General features: G+C 43.9%; 4 non-coding genes across 4 annotated transcripts; all 4 read right to left on the reverse strand.

Annotated features, from left to right (window-relative positions):
• Nucleotides 1–1205: 1205 nt before the first annotated feature.
• On the reverse strand, nucleotides 1206–1277 carry trnad-guc (transfer RNA aspartic acid (anticodon GUC)). The gene has a single exon. It is a non-coding gene; the product is annotated as a tRNA-Asp (tRNA).
• A 2417-nt stretch (nucleotides 1278–3694) lies between these two features.
• On the reverse strand, nucleotides 3695–3766 carry trnad-guc (transfer RNA aspartic acid (anticodon GUC)). The gene has a single exon. It is a non-coding gene; the product is annotated as a tRNA-Asp (tRNA).
• A 2019-nt stretch (nucleotides 3767–5785) lies between these two features.
• Nucleotides 5786–5857, reverse strand: trnad-guc (transfer RNA aspartic acid (anticodon GUC)). The gene has a single exon. It is a non-coding gene; the product is annotated as a tRNA-Asp (tRNA).
• Nucleotides 5858–7500: 1643 nt separating this feature from the next.
• On the reverse strand, nucleotides 7501–7572 carry trnad-guc (transfer RNA aspartic acid (anticodon GUC)). The gene has a single exon. It is a non-coding gene; the product is annotated as a tRNA-Asp (tRNA).
• Between the last annotated feature and the right edge of the window lie 2224 nt (nucleotides 7573–9796).

Genomic DNA, 9796 nt, shown 5'->3' on the forward strand with positions numbered 1-9796 from the left:
CGAAGTTACTTTTAAACTGTGATAGGATAATAACTGGACTGTGGTAGAAAACATTGGCCAAGATCCAACAACCTCCCCGTCGGGGAATCGAACCCCGCTCTCCCGCATGACAAGCGGGGATACTTACCACTATACTAACGAGGACTTGTTGTCTTTTGTCCCCACCTATTTCCACAAAAGCTACATTTAAACCATCATACAGTTATTACAGTACCACAGTGGAAAACATCATCCAAGAAACAAAGCAACCTCCCCGTCAGGGAATCGAACCCTGATCTCCCGCGTGACAAACGGGGATACTTCCCACTATACTAACGAGGACTTGTTGTTGCTCTGCCTAAACCTATTTTTGGCTTTTCATCAATTCCCACAGTAGCTACATTTAAAATGTATTACGATTATGACTGGATTGTGGTAGAAAACACTGGCCAAGATCAAACAACCTCCCCGTCAGGGAATCGAACCCTGGTCTCCTGCGTGACAAGCGGGGATACTTACCACTATACTAACGAGGACTTGTTGTTGCTCTGCCTAAACCTATTTTTGACATTTCATCAATTTCCACAGAAGTTACATTTAAATGACTGGACTGTGGTAGAAAACATTGGCCAAGATCAAACAACCTCCCCGTCTGGGAATCGAACCATGGTCTCCAGCGTGACAAGCAGGGATACTTACCATTATACTAACGAGGACTTGTTGTTGCTCTTCCTAAACCGATTTTTGTCTTTTCATCAATTTCCACAGAAGGTACGTTTAAAATGCATTACGATTATGACTGGATTGTGGTAGAAAACATTGGCCAAGATCAAACAACATCCCGGTAGGGGAATCAAACCCCTGTCTCCTGCGTGACAAACGTTGATACTTACCACTATACTAACGAGGACTTGTTGTCTTTTGGCCCCACCTATTTTTGGCTTTTCATCAATTTCCACAACAGCTACATTTAAAACATCATACAATTATTACAGTACCGCAGTGGAAAACGTCATCCGAGAAACAAAGCAAGCTCCCCGTCGGGGAATCGAACCCTGGTCTCCTACGTGACAAGCGAGGGTACTTACCACTATACTAACGAGGACTTGTTGACTGTTGGCCCCACCTATTTTTGACATTTCATCAATTTCCAGCGAAGTTACTTTTAAACTGTGATAGGATAATGACTGGACTGTGGTAGAAAACATTGGCCAAGATCAAACAACCTCCCCGTCGGGGAATCGAACCCCGGTCTCCCGCGTGACAAGCGGGGATACTTACCACTATACTAACGAGGACTTGTTGTCTTTTGGCCCCACCTATTTTTGGCTTTTCATCAATTTCCACAAAAGCTACATTTAAACCATCATACAGTTATTACAGTACCACAGTGGAAAACATCATCCAAGAAACAAAGCAACCTCCCCGTCAGGGAATCGAACCTTGGTCTCCCGCGTGACAAGCGGGGATACTTACCACTATACTAACGAGGACTTGTTGTTGCTCTGCCTAAAGCTATTTTTGGCTTTTCATCAATTTCCACAGAAGTTACCTTTAAACCATGATACAATTATTACAGTACCACAGTGGAAAACATCATCCAAGAAACAAAGCAAGCTCCCCGTCGGGGAATCGAAACCTGGTCTCCCTCGTGATAAGCAAGGGTACTTACCACTATACTAACGAGGACTTCTTGACTTTTGGCCCCAAGTATTTTTGGCTTTTCATCAATTTCCACAGTAGCTACATTTAAACTGTATTACCATTATGACTGGATTGTGGTAGAAAACATTGGTCAAGATGAAACAACCTCCCCGTCGGGGAATCGAAACCTGGTCTCCCGCGTGACAAGCAAGGGTACTTACCACTATACTAACGAGGACTTGTTGTCATTTGGCCCCACCTATTTTTGACATTTCATCAATTTCCAGCGAAGTTACTTTTAAACTGTGATAGGATAATAACTGGACTGTGGTAGAAAACATTGGCCAAGATCCAACAACCTCCCCGTCGGGGAATCGAACCCCGCTCTCCCGCATGACAAGCGGGGATACTTACCACTATACTAACGAGGACTTGTTGTCTTTTGGCCCCACCTATTTTTGGCTTTTCATCAATTTCCACAAAAGCTCCATTTAAAACATCATACAGTGATTACAGTACCACAGTGGAAAACGTCATCCAAGAATCAAGCAAGCTCCCCGTCGGGGAATCGAACCCCGGTCTCCCGCGTGACAAGCTGGGATACTTACCACTATACTAACGAGGACTTGTTACCTGCTGGTTCACCTATTTTTGACATTTCATCAATTTCCACAGAAGTTACGTTAAAACCGTGATAGGATAATGACTGGACTGTGGTAGAAAACATTGGCCAAGATCAAAGAACAACCCTGTCGGGGAATCGAACCCCGGTCTCCCGCGTGACAAGCGGGGATACTTACCACTACACTAACGAGGACTTGTTGTCTTTTGGCCCCACCTATTTTTGACATTTCATCAATTTCCACAGAAGTTACTTTTAAACTGTGATAGGATAATGACTGGACTGTGGTAGAAAACATTGGCCAAGATCAAACAACCTCCCCGTCGGGGAATCGAACCCCGCTCTACCGCGTGACAAGCGGGGATACTTACCACTATACTAACGAGGACTTGTTGTCTTTTGTCCCCACCTATTTCCACAAAAGCTACATTTAAACCATCATACAGTTATTACAGTACCACAGTGGAAAACATCATCCAAGAAACAAAGCAACCTCCCCGTCAGGGAATCGAACCCTGGTCTCCCGCGTGACAAGCGGGGATACTTCCCACTATACTAATGAGGACTTGTTGTTGCTCTGCCTAAACCTATTTTTGGCTTTTCATCAATTCCCACAGTAGCTACATTTACAATGTATTACGATTATGACTGGATTGTGGTAGAAAACACTGGCCAAGATCAAACAACCTCCCCGTCAGGGAATCGAACCCTGGTCTCCTGCGTGACAAGCGGGGATACTTACCACTATACTAACGAGGACTTGTTGTTGCTCTGCCTAAACCTATTTTTGACATTTCATCAATTTCCACAGAAGTTACATTTAAATGACTGGACTGTGGTAGAAAACATTGGCCAAGATCAAACAACCTCCCCGTCAGGGAATCGAACCATGGTCTCCAGCGTGACAAGCAGGGATACTTACCATTATACTAACGAGGACTTGTTGTTGCTCTTCCTAAACCTATTTTTGTCTTTTCATCAATTTCCACAGAAGGTACGTTTAAAATGCATTACGATTATGACTGGATTGTGGTAGAAAACATTGGCCAAGATCAAACAACATCCCGGTAGGGGAATCAAACCCCTGTCTCCTGCGTGACAAACGTTGATACTTACCACTATACTAACGAGGACTTGTTGTCTTTTGGCCCCACCTATTTTTGGCTTTTCATCAATTTCCACAACAGCTACATTTAAAACATCATACAATTATTACAGTACCGCAGTGGAAAACGTCATCCGAGAAACAAAGCAAGCTCCCCGTCGGGGAATCGAACCCTGGTCTCCTACGAGACAAGCGAGGGTACTTACCACTATACTAACGAGGACTTGTTGACTTTTGGCCCCACCTATTTTTGACATTTCATCAATTTCCAGCGAAGTTACTTTTAAACTGTGATAGGATAATGACTGGACTGTGGTAGAAAACATTGGCCAAGATCAAACAACCTCCCCGTCGGGGAATCGAACCCCGGTCTCCCGCGTGACAAGCGGGGATACTTACCACTATACTAACGAGGACTTGTTGTCTTTTGGCCCCACCTATTTTTGGCTTTTCATCAATTTCCACAAAAGCTACATTTAAACCATCATACAGTTATTACAGTACCACAGTGGAAAACATCATCCAAGAAACAAAGCAACCTCCCCGTCAGGAAATCGAACCCTGGTCTCCCGCGTGACAAGCAGGGATACTTCCCACTATACTAACGAGGACTTGTTGACTGTTGGCCCCACCTATTTTTGACATTTTGTCAATTTCACAGAAGTTACGTTTAAATGACTGGACTGTGGTAGAAAACATTGGCCAAGATCAAACAACCTCCCCGTCGGGGAATCGAACCCCTCTCTCCCGCGTGACAAGCGGGGATACTTACCACTATACTAACGAGGACTTGTTGTCTTTTGGCCCCACCTATTTTTGGCTATTCATCAATTTATACAAAGTTTACATTTAAACCATGATATAATTATTACAGTACCACAGTAGAAAACGTCATCCAAGAAACAAAGCAAGCTCCCCGTCGTGGAATCGAACCCCGGTCTCCCGCGTGACAAGCGGGGATACTTACCACTATACTAACGAGGACTTGTTGTTGCTCTGCCTAAAGCTATTTTTGGCTTTTCATCAATTTCCACAGTAGCTACATTTAAAATGTATTACGATTATGACTCGATTGTGGTAGAAAACACTGGCCAAGATCAAACAACCTCCCCGTCAGGGAATCGAACCCTGGTCTCCTGCGTGACAAGCGGGGATACTTACCACTATACTAACGAGGACTTGTTGTTGCTCTGCCTAAACCTATTTTTGACATTTCATCAATTTCCACAGAAGTTACTTTTAAACTGTGAAAGGATAATGACTGGACTGTGGTAGAAAACATTGGCCAAGATCAAACAACCTCCCCGTCGGGGAATCAAACCCCGGTCTTCCGCGTGACAAGCGGGGATACTTACCACTATACTAACGAGGACTTGTTGACTGCTGGCCCCACCTATTTTTGACATTTCATCAATTTCCACAGAAGTTACATTTAAATGACTGGACTGTGGTAGAAAACATTGGCCAAGATCAAACAACCTCCCCGTCAGGGAATCGAACCATGGTCTCCCGCGTGACAAGCAGGGATACTTACCATTATACTAACGAGGACTTGTTGTTGCTCTTCCTAAACCTATTTTTGTCTTTTCATCAATTTCCACAGAAGGTACGTTTAAAAGGCATTATGATTATGACTGGATTGTGGTAGAAAACATTGGCCAAGATCAAACAACATCCCGGTAGGGGAATCGAACCCCGCTCTCCCGCGTGACAAGCGGGGATACTTACCACTATACTAACGAGGACTTGTTGTCTTTTGGCCCCACCTATTTTTGGCTATTCATCAATTTATACAAAGTTTACATTTAAAACATCATACAATTATTACAGTACCGCAGTGGAAAACGTCATCCGAGAAACAAAGCAAGCTCCCCGTCGGGGAATCGAACCCTGGTCTTCCGCGTGACAAGCAAGGGTACTTACCACTATACTAACGAGGACTTGTTGTCTTTTGGCCACACCTATTTTTGACATTTCATCAATTTCCAGCGAAGTTACTTTTAAACTGTGATAGGATAATGACTGGACTGTGGTAGAAAACATTGGCCAAGATCAAACAACCTCCCCGTCGGGGAATCGAACCCTGGTCTCCTACGTGACAAGCGAGGGTACTTACCACTATAATAACGAGGACTTGTTGACTGCTGGCCCCACCTATTTTTGACATTTCATCAATTTCACAGAAGTTACGTTTAAATGACTGGACTGTGGTAGAAAACATTGGCCAAGATCAAACAACCTCCCCGTCTGGGAATCGAACCCCGCTCTCCCGCGTGACAAGCGGGGATACTTACCACTATACTAACGAGGACTTGTTGTCTTTTGGCCCCACCTACTTTTTGGCTATTCATCAATTTATACAAAGTTTACATTTAAACCATGATATAATTATTACAGTACCACAGTGGAAAACGTCATCCAAGAAACAAAGCAAGCTCCCCGTCGGGGAATCGAACCCCGGTCTCCCGCGTGACAAGCGGGGATACTTACCACTATACTAACGAGGACTTGTTGTTGCTCTGCCTAAACCTATTTTTGGCTTTTCATCAATTTCCACAGAAGTTACCTTTAAACCATGATACAATTATTACAGTACCACAGTGGAAAACATCATCCAAGAAACAAAGCAAGCTCCCCGTCGGGGAATCGAAACCTGGTCTCCCGCGTGACAAGCAAGGGTACTTACCACTATACTAACGAGGACTTCTTGACTTTTGGCCCCAAGTATTTTTGGCTTTTCATCAATTTCCACAGTAGCTACATTTAAACTGTATTACCATTATGACTGGATTGTGGTAGAAAACATTGGTCAAGATGAAACAACCTCCCCGTCGGGGAATCGAAACCTGGTCTCCCGCGTGACAAGCAAGGGTACTTACCACTATACTAACGAGGACTTGTTGTCATTTGGCCCCACCTATTTTTGACATTTCATCAATTTCCAGCGAAGTTACTTTTAAACTGTGATAGGATAATAACTGGACTGTGGTAGAAAACATTGGCCAAGATCCAACAACCTCCCCGTCGGGGAATCGAACCCCGCTCTCCCGCATGACAAGCGGGGATACTTACCACTATACTAACGAGGACTTGTTGTCTTTTGTCCCCACCTATTTCCACAAAAGCTACATTTAAACCATCATACAGTTATTACAGTACCACAGTGGAAAACATCATCCAAGAAACAAAGCAACCTCCCCGTCAGGGAATCGAACCCTGATCTCCCGCGTGACAAACGGGGATACTTCCCACTATACTAACGAGGACTTGTTGTTGCTCTGCCTAAACCTATTTTTGGCTTTTCATCAATTCCCACAGTAGCTACATTTAAAATGTATTACGATTATGACTGGATTGTGGTAGAAAACACTGGCCAAGATCAAACAACCTCCCCGTCAGGGAATCGAACCCTGGTCTCCTGCGTGACAAGCGGGGATACTTACCACTATACTAACGAGGACTTGTTGTTGCTCTGCCTAAACCTATTTTTGACATTTCATCAATTTCCACAGAAGTTACATTTAAATGACTGGACTGTGGTAGAAAACATTGGCCAAGATCAAACAACCTCCCCGTCTGGGAATCGAACCATGGTCTCCAGCGTGACAAGCAGGGATACTTACCATTATACTAACGAGGACTTGTTGTTGCTCTTCCTAAACCGATTTTTGTCTTTTCATCAATTTCCACAGAAGGTACGTTTAAAATGCATTACGATTATGACTGGATTGTGGTAGAAAACATTGGCCAAGATCAAACAACATCCCGGTAGGGGAATCAAACCCCTGTCTCCTGCGTGACAAACGTTGATACTTACCACTATACTAACAAGGACTTGTTGTCTTTTGGCCCCACCTATTTTTGGCTTTTCATCAATTTCCACAACAGCTACATTTAAAACATCATACAATTATTACAGTACCGCAGTGGAAAACGTCATCCGAGAAACAAAGCAAGCTCCCCGTCGGGGAATCGAACCCTGGTCTCCTACGTGACAAGCGAGGGTACTTACCACTATACTAACGAGGACTTGTTGACTGTTGGCCCCACCTATTTTTGACATTTCATCAATTTCCAGCGAAGTTACTTTTAAACTGTGATAGGATAATGACTGGACTGTGGTAGAAAACATTGGCCAAGATCAAACAACCTCCCCGTCGGGGAATCGAACCCCGGTCTCCCGCGTGACAAGCGGGGATACTTACCACTATACTAACGAGGACTTGTTGTCTTTTGGCCCCACCTATTTTTGGCTTTTCATCAATTTCCACAAAAGCTACATTTAAACCATCATACAGTTATTACAGTACCACAGTGGAAAACATCATCCAAGAAACAAAGCAACCTCCCCGTCAGGGAATCGAACCTTGGTCTCCCGCGTGACAAGCGGGGATACTTACCACTATACTAACGAGGACTTGTTGTTGCTCTGCCTAAAGCTATTTTTGGCTTTTCATCAATTTCCACAGAAGTTACCTTTAAACCATGATACAATTATTACAGTACCACAGTGGAAAACATCATCCAAGAAACAAAGCAAGCTCCCCGTCGGGGAATCGAAACCTGGTCTCCCTCGTGATAAGCAAGGGTACTTACCACTATACTAACGAGGACTTCTTGACTTTTGGCCCCAAGTATTTTTGGCTTTTCATCAATTTCCACAGTAGCTACATTTAAACTGTATTACCATTATGACTGGATTGTGGTAGAAAACATTGGTCAAGATGAAACAACCTCCCCGTCGGGGAATCGAAACCTGGTCTCCCGCGTGACAAGCAAGGGTACTTACCACTATACTAACGAGGACTTGTTGTCATTTGGCCCCACCTATTTTTGACATTTCATCAATTTCCAGCGAAGTTACTTTTAAACTGTGATAGGATAATAACTGGACTGTGGTAGAAAACATTGGCCAAGATCCAACAACCTCCCCGTCGGGGAATCGAACCCCGCTCTCCCGCATGACAAGCGGGGATACTTACCACTATACTAACGAGGACTTGTTGTCTTTTGGCCCCACCTATTTTTGGCTTTTCATCAATTTCCACAAAAGCTCCATTTAAAACATCATACAGTGATTACAGTACCACAGTGGAAAACGTCATCCAAGAAACAAGCAAGCTCCCCGTCGGGGAATCGAACCCCGGTCTCCCGCGTGACAAGCTGGGATACTTACCACTATACTAACGAGGACTTGTTACCTGCTGGTTCACCTATTTTTGACATTTCATCAATTTCCACAGAAGTTACGTTAAAACCGTGATAGGATAATGACTGGACTGTGGTAGAAAACATTGGCCAAGATCAAAGAACAACCCTGTCGGGGAATCGAACCCCGGTCTCCCGCGTGACAAGCGGGGATACTTACCACTACACTAACGAGGACTTGTTGTCTTTTGGCCCCACCTATTTTTGACATTTCATCAATTTCCACAGAAGTTACTTTTAAACTGTGATAGGATAATGACTGGACTGTGGTAGAAAACATTGGCCAAGATCAAACAACCTCCCCGTCGGGGAATCGAACCCCGCTCTCCCGCGTGACAAGCGGGGATACTTACCACTATACTAACGAGGACTTGTTGTCTTTTGTCCCCACCTATTTCCACAAAAGCTACATTTAAACCATCATACAGTTATTACAGTACCACAGTGGAAAACATCATCCAAGAAACAAAGCAACCTCCCCGTCAGGGAATCGAACCCTGGTCTCCCGCGTGACAAGCGGGGATACTTCCCACTATACTAATGAGGACTTGTTGTTGCTCTGCCTAAACCTATTTTTGACATTTCATCAATTTCCACAGAAGTTACATTTAAATGACTGGACTGTGGTAGAAAACATTGGCCAAGATCAAACAACCTCCCCGTCAGGGAATCGAACCATGGTCTCCCGCGTGACAAGCAGGGATACTTACCATTATACTAACGAGGACTTGTTGTTGCTCTTCCTAAACCTATTTTTGTCTTTTCATCAATTTCCACAGAAGGTACGTTTAAAATGCATTACGATTATGACTGGATTGTGGTAGAAAACATTGGCCAAGATCAAACAACATCCCGGTAGGGGAATCAAACCCCTGTCTCCTGCGTGACAAACGTTGATACTTACCACTATACTAACGAGGACTTGTTGTCTTTTGGCCCCACCTATTTTTGGCTTTTCATCAATTTCCACAACAGCTACATTTAAAACATCATACAATTATTACAGTACCGCAGTGGAAAACGTCATCCGAGAAACAAAGCAAGGTCCCCGTCGGGGAATCGAACCCTGGTCTCCTACGTGACAAGCGGGGATACTTACCACTATACTAACGAGGACTTGTTGTTGCTCTGCCTAAACCTATTTTTGACATTTCATCAATTTCCAGCGAAGTTACTTTTAAACTGTGATAGGATAATGACTGGACTGTGGTAGAAAACATTGGCCAAGATCAAACAAC

The sequence above is a fragment of the Xiphophorus couchianus genome, chromosome 24 (genome assembly GCF_001444195.1).
Source record: "Xiphophorus couchianus chromosome 24, X_couchianus-1.0, whole genome shotgun sequence".
Taxonomy (NCBI): Eukaryota; Metazoa; Chordata; class Actinopteri; order Cyprinodontiformes; family Poeciliidae; genus Xiphophorus; species Xiphophorus couchianus.